This window comes from Tamandua tetradactyla, chromosome 21 (genome assembly GCF_023851605.1).
Source record: "Tamandua tetradactyla isolate mTamTet1 chromosome 21, mTamTet1.pri, whole genome shotgun sequence".
Taxonomy (NCBI): domain Eukaryota; kingdom Metazoa; phylum Chordata; class Mammalia; order Pilosa; family Myrmecophagidae; genus Tamandua; species Tamandua tetradactyla.
Window position 1 is genome coordinate 10,881,089 of NC_135347.1, and position 17,086 is coordinate 10,898,174.

The following is a 17,086-nucleotide window of genomic DNA, read 5'->3' on the forward strand; positions in this document are numbered from 1 at the left end:
ATTCTAGAAATTTTTTTCACTCTTTTACCTACTAATTTCTTACTGGATGACTTTGTTCTCTATGTGCTCTTTGACATTCATTTCAGCTTTATTATTGACCTCTAGCACAGGTTTTGTGTAACAGATCAGAATTTTTCAGTCCTTGTTTTCCTGTTTCTTATCCTGCCCATATTGAGCGTTTTGGTTTTTTAGCAGGGTCTACTTAGGTATTATAGACCCAGTCAGATTTTCTCAGACCAGACCAGCCTCCTCTCAGGAGGAAAGAGTCACCTGCATCAGTACTTCCTGAAGGTGAGACCCAGCAGGTTGACAGACATTCCTATGAAGCCTCTAGACTCTGTGCCACAATGTGGTGCTTGTCTGTCTGCAGTTTCCCACCAGCATAAAGTGATGCAGTGCCTTTAACTTCAGTAGACTCTCCCTGCTGAGGGTATTATTGAGAAAGAGGAAAGGTTGCAGACTGGCTTTAGTTGCTTCAGTTTTCCAGTCCCTGGTGTCTGAATTCCTTGAGGGAGGGATTACACCTGAGCTGGGCCTCACCACTCTCCTGGGGAAGGCACAGCCTCTAGGGAATTAACTCCTTTCACCTGACCAGCCTCTTTGCCTCTCAGACAAGCTTAATTTCTCTCTTGCCTGGGGCAGTTGGAGCCTGAGAAGCCTTGCAGTTCTACCTAATGAGTTGTTAAATAGTAGAAACAAAGGGAAAAAAAATATCCTTTTCAGAGAAGGACTCCCATTTCTCAAGTTTGTTAATCAGGAGCTTAAGTTGGTACATTGCTCTATGTATTTCCAAGTTCTTTGTCCCCCACCCCCCTCCTTTTTAGGGTCTATCCCTTTTCAAGTATTTTGTGCTGTCCAATTCAAAAAGCCTCTGTTTTTGTTTAAGGAACTCCTACTTCCTTTAACTTTTATTTGAGGTTTATCTGAGCTGGAGGTCTGTTTTCAGTAGTCAGAATATGTTAATTCCACAATTGGAGCTTGGTTGAGCTAAGCCACTGCTGCTAGTAAAGTCTATTTCCTTTCCGTTTTGGAAACCAGCTTGTGGGGCTTAGGTACTGGTCTCTGTGGCTTGGGGAACTTACAGTTCCATGTTGGATTGTAGCTGGTCCAGGTTGTCCAGACTGGTGTACACTGTGTGCCTGATCACTGACATGGCCCTGGTAGTTTTTCTACACTGTTCTTTGCTATTTACTAGCTGCTCTGGAGGATGGACTAAATTCCACACCTCACTAAGCCACCATCTTGGAACCTCCTCATCTATTTCTTCTTGAGTGAATGTTGCTTATTCTTGCCTTTCTAGGAAATTGTCCATATCATCTACATTATATAGTTTATTAGCATATAGTTGCTCATAGTATCCTCTTATTACCTCCTTCATTTCTGTGGGATCAGTGGTTATGTCCCCTCTTCATTTTCTGGTTTAATTTATTTGTATCCTCTGTTTCTTTTCTTTCTTTTTATTGTCAGCCTAGCTAAGGGTTCATCAATTTTATTGATTTTCTCAAGGATCCAACTTCTTTTTGGATCATTTTCTTGGTTGTTTAACATTCTCAACTTCTTTTATTTCTGCTCTAATCTTCATAATATCTTTCCTTTTATTGACTTTGGTACTAGTTTGCTGTTTTTCTGTAGTTTTTCCAACATTTAATTCCTTGATTTTTGTACTTTCTTCTTCTTTAATATAGGCAATTAAGAAAATAAATTTCCCTCTATGCACTGACTTTGGTGCATGCACCAAATATTGTGCCTTCATTTACATTTTCCTCAAGATATTTACTGACTTCTTTTATAATTTCTTCCTTAACCTACTGGTTAAGAATGTGTTGGTTAGCCTCCATACCTTTGTGAATTTTTTGGCCCTCTTCCTGTTATTGATTTCCAACCTCATTCCATGATGATCTGAGAAAGTGTTTTGTATAATTTCAAACTTTTAAAATTTATTGAGACTTGCTTTGTGACCCAGTATATGGTCTATTCTTGAGAATGATCCATGAGCACTTGAGAAAAATGTGTATATAATTGCATTTACGTTCTGTAAATGTCTGTTGAGTATATTTCATTTATGGTGATATTCAAAACTGTGTTTCTTTATTGGGCCTCTTTCTAGATGTTCTATCCATTTATGAGAGCAGGAATTGAGAGATTTCTACTTCTACCTTCAGTGTCTTCCTCTCCCACCATCTTGCCATCCTGCCCCATCTCCTTAGAACCCTTTCTTAATTCTCTAGACCCCTTGAAAAATCTGCTTTAATGTTTCATTTTGTATTTAGTTCCATCTAACTCAGTTTTGGCTTAAAAATGCCTTTCTTGACTACGCACAAACATGTGTAAATTCAGCCAGAAACCTTTGGGGTTTGTTCCTTAGATATTTCCTGCCTCCAGATAATAGATGCATTGAAGAGAGACTAAATAGTGAGACCATTTCCCAAGGATTTCTGCAGCAATGGAAGGGTTCTGCAGTTTTCAGCCACTTGTAGGTAGGGGCCAAGGACTGCACTCAGCTCAGTGTACCTTATAAAGTCAAAAGTAAAGGCAGCTTCAAGGAAAGATGAGTTGAAGCATATAAGGAATGCAGGACAGTACCTGCTGCAGTTTCTGTTACCTCTACTCAGAGATTTAATTCAAGCTCCAGCTATCAACCTTGAGAATAAGCTCAGTCTAAGATGCAATGATATCACAGTTTCTTCCAAACCCTGGAACTAGGTAATGGTGATCCAAAAATAAGTGGCGCAGTCATTATAATAGCTGCAGCTGGTTGATGTATGAGAGCAAGCAGAGTAAGACATACTACAGAGGGTACTAAGAGAGTTAATGAAGGCAATTGGTACAAAGCTATTTTTATGAGAACTTCTAGTCTGAAAAGAAGGAAAACTAAGTTTGAGAGAAGAGCTGGTCCCCAGCAATATTTTAAAAATATAGCCTTTTGTCATCATACTACAGTAAAATTTATCGTATAGGGTTTTGGGGTAGAAACTGACTTGTTGAAGTCTATTTCTCTTCCCTGCTGGACTTACAGCTAAACTATATTTGCCAAATTCTGTTGCAGTTGGGTGAGACCAAAGGAATGAGTTCTGACCTGTAGGTGGATCATTTGATTAGCTTTTGCCTTTCCAAGTATAAAATCTTATGTACAGATAATAATGATGTTAATTTTCCTTTTTCAGATTTTTTAATTTCTTACTTCTTTCTCTTATATAATTGCCTTGAACATCAACAACAATATGACATAGTGATTATGACAGCTGACATTTTATATTTTAGTATTTTTAATTATTTATATTTTAAAATAAATTTAAGATAGCTGGATGGAGGGAGGGAATAAAAGGATAAAATATGCACCAATTTCATTTTTCTTGATGGTGCAAAATGAAGCATCATTTTGTGCCATCAAATACCTGTTTAGCATTTATAGAGAAGAACAGAGGCAACTTCCAAGCATATAGCTTCTTAGAACGATAAATCAGCAGAAAGATACTTTCAAAATCCTTTCCCAAACAAGATGGCTACAATTTCTGACAAACTTAACACCAAAAAGATTCTCTTTGGCTATGTCTCTCCACTGCCCTATCTACCTTATGATAATGCCACTTACACTAATTCTTGAGAATTAGCTTTCTTTTACAAGCATGGATTTTCTTATAATAGAACAACATTTAAAAGAAAATTGAATACATGTAAACATTATAAAAAGCGAAATTAAAATATGGGAGTTTGTGAGAGTAAGGATGTGTTTGTTCTCTAGTTGCCCTATTCTCAACTAAGAGAAGAGACGTCACTTCCTGCTGATTCGTTATTAACTTAAATGTTTTAAGAGGTCAGTTTGTCAATGGCCTCCATCCATTAAAGTTATTTTAGTCTCCAAATGTTCCCATATGACTTCAAGTTTATCCTAAAACACCCTGAACTATAATGAGTATGAACTCTTGCATTTGATGAACTTTGAATTTAAAAAGATAAAACATCAAAGCAAATATGTGAATATGAATTTTAGACTGCTTTAGGTAGCATACTGTTGGAAAACAGTGAAAAGAACCCTTCATTGGTGCCAGTCCAAGAGTCTCATTCACCCATGAGTGTGGAGTCTTGTTCTTGGGGATGGGGTAGGGCTGGGTGAAGAGGACGTTTGAAGAATATGGAAAATGTTATTTTCCCTATATATTTTTACAACCCAGAACATTCTTTGAAAGTGTTACCTAAAGTCCACTCATTATGCTAGATGAAGCCAAACTTTTTTCATTGGGATAGGATGAAGTTTCAGATTCCAGTGAAGAATCATATTTGCCTGCTCATTCAAGGGCGACTAAGCTTCACCCTGCACACTCAGAATTGTCCTGAAATCTTGATGCCGAGGCTCCTGTCCTCAGTGTTTAGACTGGATTTGGCTTGCTTCCACCTACTTTGAGTGTTGAACAGACTTGTGATTGCCTTCAATCAGAATAAATAAGGAGATTACTATGGCACAACAAATAAAGTGTGGGCTAAGCTCTGTCATAATAATAGCTTTCATTTTTATAACAGATTGGTTTGGGAGAATTTTTCAAATATGATTTCTCCTGTTTTACTGATAGGAAAACAGTTTCCTGGCACCAGTCTGGGATTACAAATCTAAGGGACTGGAGCCGAAAACACAGAACTCACATTTTGGAAATTTGGACTCAGTTCATTAGAGCAGGGTAATAAAAATACGACCACGATCTGCCATTTGGAGGAGGTGGATTTGCTGATTCTGCTAAAGAAGTACTTGGCAAAGAATTTATTGTTTCCTGCTTTGAGACTCCAAAAGCACTTAGAAAATGCAGAATGTGAATCTTAAGAAATAATAGCAGAGGGTCATATGCTAACTGCCATCTCCTAGGAAAATCTGGAAGCAAATTGGCCACTTTGAATAAACACTTTTATTTATGGAGTACAATCTATCTGTCAAAATACCAAGAGGCTCTACTTGGTTAACTATTCTAATACAATTAGCAAAGCAATGTAATTGGCTGCCCTTAATAGACAACAGCTCTATGGGCGGCATCACTGAAGTTATAGTCACACTGGAGATAGGACAAAGAAGCTGCAATGAAGCCAGATGCACACACCAGAGGAGCTATATACCCATCAGAATTTCCTGGGGGAAATATTCATTAGACTGTGCATCTGGTGTCGTTTTGAAAGCCTGCGCCTCAAATGATCCTTTGGTAGATTTGTTATAAAATAGTTTCCCATTCTTCACCCCACTCGTATGAAAAGCAAATACACATACGGTGTTTCTGAACAAATTAGCATGTTATTAACAAAAGTGTGCCTCAGACAAATTGATGACTTCCTGAAATGTAGTGATGCAAATAATGGAAACCTCTCTTATCTTCTGCTGTTGGAGAAATCTGGAAAAAAAATAATATGGTAGATTAGAGTTGGTCATGATTTCTTTGCTATTATACACATTGAGAGACGGGGATCTATTTTCTTTTCCTCCTGATTCTGGGCAGTTTCTATGGCTGCTTTATCCAATAAAATACTGCTGATTTATATTGTATCAGTTTCCATGCAATTTCTAAGAAGGTCTTAGAGATTGGCATTTGTTCCCACTTCCTATCTCCTGGATCACTCACTTTTGGAAACTAGACAAGAGCAAACCCATACATTCTCATTGGAGAGGCTTATCTGGAGAGGAATAGAGGTCCTGAGATGACCATCCAGCTAGCAGCCAGCACCAAATGACCATCTTAGAAATGATGCCCCTTCCACAGTCCAGCTACCCCAGTTGATCCTGCATGGGGCAGAGATGGACATCCCCACAGACCCTGATCATATCACAGATTTATGACCCAAGTAATTGAGCATTATCACTTTAAAATACTAAGTTTGGGGGGTAGTTTTTTATATAGCAATGATAGGTAATGGGAACACTCATCAATAAGTAAGCAAATGGATCAACAAACTGATATTTTTTTCTTTACAATTATTATTTTCTTTCTTGATTTTAAAAAGCAGTCAACTTCTATTTTCTCTAAATGAATGTCTTTAATTGGTACACTAAAACCTGTTTATATAAATTGATTCCAAACTTTTTGGATCTCTATTCCTCTTATACTTATAGATATACATACTCTATACATACTTACTCAAATTCTCATCAGGAAAGAAGTCTGCTGACAGCAGCTTCCCTCGGGGTCTCAAAGAATGTAGAGAGGAAAACTGGCTTTCTCACAAAAGTTAGAGGGATTTAATGTGTTACTTTTTTATGTGGGTATAGTTAGTATTGCATTCGTATAAAATTTAGTATACCTCACTTTTAAAACAATCACAGTCATATGTAAAAAATACAATAACACAAGTGAAGTGATAGGATTGATAACCACACCTGTGCTGCAATCTTATATCTTTCTACTTATAGATTCCCTGTCAATTATGATTTTTTCCTGTATGCTATCTTCTCTCTGCCTACTGACCTGTTCAAATCTTCCCCTGTCTTACATAAATTAATCAGCCTAGTCATTCTCCAAGCTACTAGTCATTCTCTCTTTAATCATTTATTATCAGAATTCTTTAAAGAATAATCCACCCTTAATTTACTTCTTTCACCATGACCCACTATGTCACTGACATAGCTCTCACCAAGGTGACTAATGTCCCCTTATATGCCAAATCTACAGGACCTTTTCAGTCCCTGTCTCAGATATTCTCTGAACAGCATTCTACATTGATAACCATTTCTTCCTTCTTAAAATACTCTTCCTTTAAACTCTATAATACTGCCATCTTCATGTTTTTTCTCTCTTCTCTGTGATTGCCCCTTTTGGACCTTCTTCGCAGCAAGACCTTTCCTTTCCTCTTTCTAGGTGATCCCTCCACAACCAGCAAACTTTGCTCTTTGAGTCAGATCTCTCTCTTGAGCTTTAGATCCAACTGCCTATTGAGTATCTCCACATTTTCTATGTGGAAACCATCATTCCCATACTTTGTTTCCAATCTCAGTGAGTAGGTACATCCAATTGTCTCAGGTAGAAAGCAGGGACCAATTTTGATTATACACTTTTTTCTCTTACATCTGCCACATTTGATCAATCAACAAAGGGTTGTTTTTCTTACTTCCTTTAACTCACCCAAGTTTGTCTACTTCTTTCCAATTACACTGTTCTATCTTAGTTTAGACAATTATGTCCTAATTTCTGCCTCATATATTGATCATTCCAATCCATTTTTTTAATATTGCAGCCATAATAATATTTAAAGGGAAAATCTGAATGTGCCATTCAACTTTGTAAAAATGTTCCATATTACCCTTGCCCTATTTGGACATAGTGTCTTTGTAATGTTCTGCTTCCCAGAATGCTTCTCTGCCTACCTACCTTTCAATGGTTATAAATTTTGTATAGGTACCATCCAGATTACTTCTCTAAACCATCAGCAGGAACACCAGCTCACAGTTAAAGTTTCTGTGACAAATGATAGGCTGCTAGCTCACGTTTCTTTGTAGAAATCTTTTCCTGTGACACGTTGGACAAATCTCAAGCTGCATCACATTTAAAATGAGACGAAAATCATTTGAACTTTGACAGAACATCTCTTAAATGCCCTACCTCCTAACTTTATAGAGTGCCATTTGTTTTGATTAAATGTTTTTTGAACCTTTTGAACCTAAAGCCTTTTGTTATTTCTCTCTAAGACAGCTCTTAACTACATTTTGCTGACTTATAGTAGCATGTTACATTTTTCTTTGCCTTGTTTCCCTTTTCAACCTAAATGGGAGTTTACCCATTTGTTGACAAGATACACTAGCATTTATTCTCTTTATCCTTCTCCATTGATCATGGGTAGGAATGTATAGATTCTCATTTGTAGTTAAATGGGGACAATTTATTTTGGGCGTCATCTGATCACTAACAGCCAAATCCGTATGCTTCTTTCTTTCAGATTTGTTTAGTTACAGTTTAGATCATATGGCAGCAAGAGAAAATATATCTTTAAAGACTGATTTTGTATTTACTCTTAAAACCTAGTGTCTTAAGAGTAAACAATTCTAGTTACACTCCAGTGCAGTAGTAAAGCCCAAGGAAAATCTCAAAGCAAGTCAGCTTACACTTATTGATTTACAAATTGAATAGCTGATCTTATAAACAATGCATGGAGGCACATTCCGACTCAGATATCTCTTAGGTATCACTTTTAATTTTAGTAGTTTTATATAGTAATTCTTCATTAGTTATAGCAGTTAAAAAGAAAACATTTTAGAAGTCATTCCTCTTCACTATAGAAGTATGAGTGCAAAAGATATGAGAGTAAATCAAAATTTTAGATGTTCTTAATGTATTAAGGGTAAACACTTCCTATAGTGCTTTCCTTTAGTTACATACACTTCTGGCATGTAATAGACATTCAATAAATATAATAAATATTTGGTGATGAGCAGAGAAATATATCTAGTAAAAATATTAAGACATATAAATATGTATTTATATGGTTGTGTATATGTGTTTGTGTATATATATGTGTTTGTTATATGTTTATGTGTGAGTAGGTGTACAAAGGGAGAGAGAGAATAATAAAATTAGTACCAAATTATATAATAATAACACTGTATAATAAACTTATTTTCAGCTATGAGTACAATATGTTGTAGTACTTTCTCACATCATGAAATAGTCTCCCAATATGATATTAACAAATGTATACTGTCTAATTATGTGGATGCATTCTCATTTATGTAACAATTTTCCTTTGCCAGGCATGCAAATATTTCCTTATTATAAACAAATTCAGAGGTGAAATACCTTGAGCCTATATCTTGTTTGCTTCTAGTTTATTTCCTTAGGATAGTGTGTATGTATTTCTTTTTAAGAGCTTTTGATACAAATATTGTCAAAATGCTTTTCAGAATGACTATGCCTAGTTCATATGGGCAAAATGGGTAAGAATATGTTTTGCTTAGTACCCTTGTTGTACTAATTATTATTTTAAAATATAAAATGTGCTATTGGATTTAAATGTGTTGGTAGTATTGAAACAGTGGTCATTGGAACATTTAAAAAATTAGCAGCTACCTTTAACTTTTGTGAATTTCCCATGACAAGATTATTCTTATTGACAGGATATTTTTCCCCTAACTTTTATTGAACAATTGGCAGGGACTATTTTAAATGTTTTTCATGTATTGGCTTAAATTGATCTGAATAACAATCCTACAAATAAATAGTCAGATACTGCTATAATTCCCATTTTACAATTGTAGGAACTAAGGAACTAACATGTTAAGTGACTTGCCCAGAGATAGATAGTCGGGATGATTTCTGACATCAAATATTTCTTTTACTGAGAATTGATTGCTATTCTTATTGATTTTTATAAACCCTTTACATATTAAAAATTTTGGCCATCTACCCAAACGTAAGGTTCCATGTTTTGCAAATTGTCTTTTGTCAGGTTTATCAATAAATTCTATTTTGTAAATTCACTCAAGTCGTACTTTAACATGTAAGTTAATAGTATTTCTCATTTATATATTATTCCTTTGTTTTATGGTTTATTTGCTTCTTTTTTATTTATAGCTATTAATCAATTTTGAAATAATGCATTGTGTGAGATGAGATTCTCACTTCATTTTAGCCCAAGTAAGTAAATACTCCACTGATTTCTAGTATCCCCACATGTGTATGTGTATATGTGTGTACAAACAAACATGGGTAGGTCTATTTTGAATTATTTGATTTCACTTTTCTGTCAGGTAGTGTTATTTCCACATCATGTTGTTTTATTTATCATAGTTGTAAAAGGCAGTTTATTCATTACACGGAATTAACAACTAATCCCTTGCTATTTTTTAAATACCACAAAATAAAAATACAAAGCTTATTAGATTAATCAAATTCAAGTTGAATATTAATTTATACATTAATATACAATAGAATGTATTTTCATCTAATTATTGATCATTTTTTATACTATCAAATTAATTTCTGAGAATAGAAATAAGGAAATAAAAACATGTAGATGAGGGAAAAACAGAACTGATGCTTCTGCATTAACCTTTCACTATGAACCAGCTGGTTTGGGTGGGATTCCTATGGGAATCTGAAAGGACTGGAGGAATGTTCTGCAATACTGTGCTTTCTGGTTGATGGTTTGTGATTCTGATCTATGGGAAGGCAAAAGATCATCCTATTTCCCATTGGATGGCTGGTCTCTCTTTTCTTATTTTATAATTTTTTTTTTTTTTTACATGGGCAGCACCAGGAATCAAACCCGGGTCCTCTAGCATGGCAGGCAAGTGTTCTTGCCTGCTGAGCCACCGTGGCCCTCCCAGGCTGGTTTCTCTTGTTCTCTGCTAGGACAGTATGTTAGCAATTGATTCAGTTTGTCAACCTCACTCAACTACCTCTCAAGAAAGTGAAGGTCTTAAAAAGTTTAGTTGCCAAGCCCTATGAATTTTCATCTTTTTCAGTCTCTTTCTAGGTATTAAGTGAGAAACGGGAGTCCCATATTAAAAGGGATATCTGTTTTGGTTTTGTTATGATGGTGAAAAAATTCAAAGCAATGTCCAGAACCACACCCAATAAACTCTGCAGTTATTTATGTTTGTGTGATACATGCATGCACTAATTCAATGAAAATGAGAGAGCTTATTTTTCATTCTTATACCTATTTCTAATCATTATTACAGGAAGTGGGTGTAAAATAATCCCCTAAAATTAAGCCGGAAAATAAAACATTTTCCATAGCCATTATGTGGAATATACTAAAAGAGGGGTCAGAAGATGTTTTCTTCAATGATTCTTAGAGTTGATAAGTGGTGTGTACAAAGTATATTTCCCCCAAATATCCTAATCTTTAAATTTTTCTTTATTCTATTATCTCCATCTCAATTCAGTGAGAAAATCGATTTTTCTCTTACTACAACTGATTCATTATATAGTATGGTGGATATATTATGTTTTCTTTTGATTTATAAATACACATCTAATATTTGGCATGTTTATTTGTCCTATTTAAAACTTCTTTAGTTGATATTACTTAACAAAAGTATTTATGAAGGATATGACAATATATGATGTATCTCCTTTATTTCCATGATTTACTCTTTAATTAGTTATAGCATTTTCATGCTTCAGTTATGTCTTAAATGAGCCAAGCCAACATTTATTTTTGGCCAGTGTATAAGTGCGAATGGACTGGGAAGGTTTTACATGGCAAATATTATGCCAATAAAGGTATTATTCTCACAAATTTCCGGTGATACATTTTATAGCATGTTTTTATCAGATGTGTGTATGAGATATATTCTAATAAACCTCCCAGTTTTAAAAATGTCTTCCAAGTTACTTAATAGGATTTATTTGATTTCTGTATACCTGAGGACTATTGTATATTGTATATGGCACTTTTATCGTGACTATTCAGAGAGCACTTCCTTGTGACCATGTTTGAAATGTATGTTGTTAGATGTCAATTAGGATAGACATTGTGACTGTATGCAAAGTTGTATGTAATGTAATGATAAAAAGTACTTCGATTATTGTTTGCTTTTGCTAGACATTGTGCTAGTGAGTGTGTGTGTACTTTACACTGTTTTTATCGGTTTCATTTTGTTCAACTACTTTGAAATATAGCTGTAATTGTAGATATGGAAACTGAAACACAGAGAAGTTAATCACAATCAGCTAACAGTGCTAAAGCCAACATTTAAACACATGCATGTCTGAATCTTCTCTCTATGCCTAATATAATATACAAATGAACTGCCGATGCTTTTGTAGACATCCTAAATATCTTTATTAGTCTATTAGAATTGCCAAATCACTCACTTAAGGAACTCAGTGGAAGCAATGTGAAGCCAGAAGAGATTTACATGTGAAGACATATAAACTAGTTTTAATTCTTTCACCTATTTAAATATGCCTTACTGAAAGGATAGAGTTCATGAATCCAATGGGAGCTGTACACGTAATTTCCAGTGATTTTTCTAAAGCATCCTAGTTTTCATCACCACTTTGCATCTAATCACAGAATAAAGACTCAATTTGAGAAAATGACTCTAGTACAAACATGACCATCTATAACCATTTGAAATGGTTGCTATGCAGCTAGGTTTCCCTGCTGAGGATGGAGGATCTTTATCGTCAAAAATCTCACTATTGGTAGAGTCAAATATGAACACACATAATTTACGTAATTGCAATGGTTTGGGGTTTTTAACAAAATAATCTAGCCCAGTAGATATAAACCACCTGCTGTGAGTCATGATTAGTTGTCTGGTGTGTTACAAGGTATTTGTGTAAAGCTAAGAAACACACATTTTTAAACGCTCTACATTTTTTTCTTTACAAATTACAGTAGAATGAAAATTACACCAGTATTATTTATTCTTACGTTCTTTCATCTGATAAAATTTCTTTTAGGTGGAATACAAGAATGGATATGGATATACATTGTCTAGGGGTGGGGGAAGTGGTGATCAAAGTTGTAGTACTCTAAATTTCTAGGACTATTGGTATACAAGATATAGACTTTAGATTTGTTAAGTAAAGTATGCGTGTTACAAATTTAAAAGTAACTGCAAAAATGGTCACTATGTAAATTCCAAACCAGTACAGGGGAAAAAACATAACCCAGAAAATTTTATCAATACAGTGGAGTGCAGGGAATTAGAAGAGCAAATCAAAGAACAAGCACAAAAGAGTTGGTAGAAAAAAAATACAAATATATTAGTAATCAACATCATGCAACCTGAGTGCTAGGGTAGTAAATCAGTTGAAAATTGCTGATTTACATGATACTCTGCAAACCAAGGATCTTAGGGAGACGCTGAAATTTTGACACCCATAAAATTTTTCTGATCATGGTATAATGGATAATCAAAAATGTTTGATTTAAGAGACATCTGGGCAGAATGTTTTGTGTTGTCATGTGTTGACAAGATTTCTACTTCTCCAGTGCTAAAATGGCTGACATCCCAATTTAATGAGTTGTCCTAAGTCATTTTCTCTTTCAGTACCCTGGTTTCTTTTTCCTCATTCATAATGATCAGCACATATTTGTATATTAGTTTAATATCTATTCTTAATCATCATCTCTGTCAAGGCAGAGACCAGGTCTATTTTGTTCATCAATGTGTTCCAGTACAGGACACAACACCCACACAGAGGGAGTATCACAAAATTCATATTGGATTAGTAAATGAATGTTACTGACTTGTTCAGATAATTTTCACCCTATGCAGCAATAGAAAACAAACCATCTAGATACATTGTTGTGCTGGTTTGAAAAGATGTATGTCCCCTAGAAAAGGGCATGTTTTATTCTAAATCCCATTTCATAAAGGCAGAATAATCCCTATTCAATACTGTATGTTTGAAACTGTAATCAAATCATCTCCCTGGAGATGTGATTTAATCAAGAGTGGTTGTTAAACTGGATTGGGGTATGTGTCTCCACCCATTTGGGTGGGTCTTGGTTGGTTTACTGGAGTCCTAATAAGGAGGAAACATTTTGGAGAATGAGAGATTCAGAGAGAGCAGAGAAGAATGACATAGCCATGAGAGGCAGAGAGTCCATTAACCAGAAACCTTTGGAGATGAAGAAGAAAAACACCTCCCGGGGAGCTTCATGAAACCTGAAGCCAGGATAGAAAGCTAGCAGATAACACTGTGTCCGCCATGTATCTTTCCACACAAGAGAGAAACACTGACTGTGGTCACCATGTGCCTCCTCACTTGAGAGAGAAACCCTGAACTTCATCGGCCTTCCTGAACCAAGGTATCTTTCTCTGGATGGATGCCTTTGATTGGACATTTCTATGGACTTGTTTTAATGGGAACATTTTCTCAGCCTTAGAACTGTAAACTAGCAACTTATTAAATTTCCCTTTTTAAAAGCCATTCTGTTTCTGGTATTTTGCTTTCTGGCAGCTAGCAAACTAGAACAATTGCCATACTTAAATGTCTGAAGAATTGCATATTAAGGGCTATACAATTTCCTGTAATTGAAATAAAGGCTCTCTGAAAATATATCTTGGCAATTATAATTAGAGATTATTGGGATACTTAAACTTACCCCATTATTTCTTGTATCACGTATGAAGTATTTCAGGCATATTGTCAAGGGGACATAGACTGTGTATATACTTTGAGAACTACTTACAACAGGGGATTCCTGCAGTTGCTCTTATGCAATTCTGAGTTTATCTAGAATAGCAGTGAAAGATCAAATTCTGAGAGTTCTCCCTTGGCCAGAGATGGATTTGGCTTTTAATAAAAGGGTATTTATCTCGTTAGTTCTTCAGAGGAAAGGCAGCTAACGTTCAACTGAGGTTCTTTCTTACGTGGGAAGGCACAGGATGGTCTCTGCTGGTCTTCTCTCCAGGTCTCTGGGGTCCAACAACATCCTCCGGGGTGGTTTCTCTCTTCATCTCCAAGGGCCTCGGCTGAGCTGCAAGTGCTGGGTTGAGGTATGCTGAACTGCTTGGGCTGTGCTACGTTGAGCTCCCTCATTTAAGCACGAGCCAATTAAGTCAATCATCATTCATTGCAGCAGGCATGTCTCCTAGCGGACTGCAGATGCAAATCAGCAGCAGATGATGTTCGCATACCATTGGCTCATGCCCACAGCAACAGAACTAGGTGCCTTCACCTGGCCAAGTTGACAACTGAATCTAACTACCACACATCTAAAGAGGGATGATTATCCTCATTCTCTATACTATTTATAGATATATATTGTTCTTGTCATTTATCGGGGTTGTTTTTTTTTTTTTTTTTTGGTCTGCCTAGGCATGGAAGACATGCACTTTATAATTTCTTAAAAAAGGAGTCATAGAGCCTATGTAGTACTTGGAGATATTGTAGAGTGGCAGTAAATTTTATTGCGCATTTCAGGAGTGTTTTCATTCTCCTCAGGGGTTTTGGAATGGGCTCATAGAAGAAAATCTTTTCAAAATCACAGTACAAAAACTCTAGAAAAGTAACCATACCTATGAGTCTAGGCGCAGGAAAGTTTTCCCAATACAAGCACTTTTCTATAATTAACATTTTTCAGAGTTGAAAACTGAGAGGTGTTCTTTTGGATTATACTCTTCTCTTCACTCACCAGACAGTGTCCTCATAGAAGAACAAATATGCTTGCAAAGTTTCATCAGTATCATTTCATAGAAAGGTTGTCTTTTTATGACTATATTAAATATATATGTATGTAATATATTATATATATTTTATATATATATATAATTCAGTAGAATTTCTTCTAAAATACAAATAGTGCCAAAATTAAATAGAAAAAAAATAGAATCACTAAGTTTATTAAACCCAGATCATGATGAGACAGAAACAGAGCAAATGTTATCTTTTCCTTCTTGAGGTGAGTAAAAGGAGAAAATATTCAAGGAAATATGCTCCACAGATATCAACATTATTGGTAGTCAAGTATACAAAAGTTAACCACAGAAGTAAAATTCTATAGCCAAATTCATTAGTATGTTTTGGAATATCTTTTGTAATAATATTATACTTGTTTGTTTCATTTTGGTTTACTTGTGGGAAGATATCACAGTGGATGTGGCAACAGCATATCAGTGACTGGCACTGTAGAAGAGGAAAAGAGATGAGACAGACGGCCAGTGCCAGAAGGTATGAGAAGCCTTTGTAGTCATCCTCATACCCATTATACTCGCACTGTGAATTGGTATATCAGGGATGGTTTGTGAACAATGCTTGTGATAACACTCTCTGGAAAAGAGGATCAGTTGCATGTCTGCTCTTTTTTTTTTCCATGCAAAGATTTTGAATTTAAAAGGAAGTTGTCATACTATGCAACTTTACTTTGTTCTATTGAGTCTGTCCATATAACAAATAAAACTGAATGTCGCAAAGAATTCACGTAATAGAGAACCATAATGGAAATGAGTTCAGAGGATAATCCACTGTCTCTTAGGCTCTGCATTTATGCATCACATTCTCTTTAATATTGAGTCTGCTGTGTATGGCATGCATTTGAAGATTCTCTGGGTAAGATGGGGAGCACCTACTAGAAGTAGTCATGACTAGGTATTGGAGTTATTATGACTAGGTATTGGAATGATTATTATGCCAAAATGTAGGCATGTTAATTGGTTTCCAAGCTACCAAAATATATACCACACAACGGGTTGGTCTTAAACCATGGGAATGCATAGGCTCACAGTTTTAAAACTAGAAGTCCCAAATCAAGACATCAGAGAGGCGATGCTTTCTCCCTGAAGACTGCAGTGCTCAGGACTGGCTGCTGGTGCACTTCCTGTTTTTGACTTTTCTGACACATGGCAATGCATGTGGTGGCATCTCCTCTTCTTTCTCTGCCAGTTGCTGGTGACTCCTTACTGGCTCTTCCTGAGGCTTTCTCTCCGTTGCCTTCTCCTAAAGGCCTCTAGCAATGGGATTGCGATCCTGATTCAGGTGGCCACACCCTAACTAAAACCAACCTCATCAAAAGGTTCTATTTAAAGTGGGTTCACACCCACAGGAGTAGATTAAAATTAATAACATGTTTTTCTGGTGTACATAATTTAGCTTGCCACAGTATGGTTATTGATAAGTTTGAGGACTGAATGGACCTTTATGCTTCCAATTAGTTTCCAGGCATTTTATATGAGTTTACGAAAATACTACAGTATTTTCATAGGTGTGACACTAGTGAAATCTCACTTTGGATGTAGTAGAAAACAGATTACATTTTATAACAACCCTTAATTCTCTCTCTTTTCTTATTTTTTCCTTTCCCAAGAGTATACATGTTACATATAGTAATTTCAAATACTTTGAAAATACTGTGCAATGCTATACAGTGCTAAACAAGTATATACTATTAAACTTATCACTATTAACACATTTCATTGATTCTAAGATGTCCTTTTCTTAACATTTATTTATCTCTGAAATTGGGATGATATAACAATCTGTAGTATTTCACATTTATAATTCGCACACTGTATTTTACTCTTTCAAATATTCTCAACCCTGGCTTGATGAAATTACTTGAGGGGTGTTAGTTTTGTAATATTTTGTTTTGCTTTTAAACACTTTAACACTAACCCCTGGGTTCTACCACCAGGTTTTCTGATTTAATTACTTTGCAG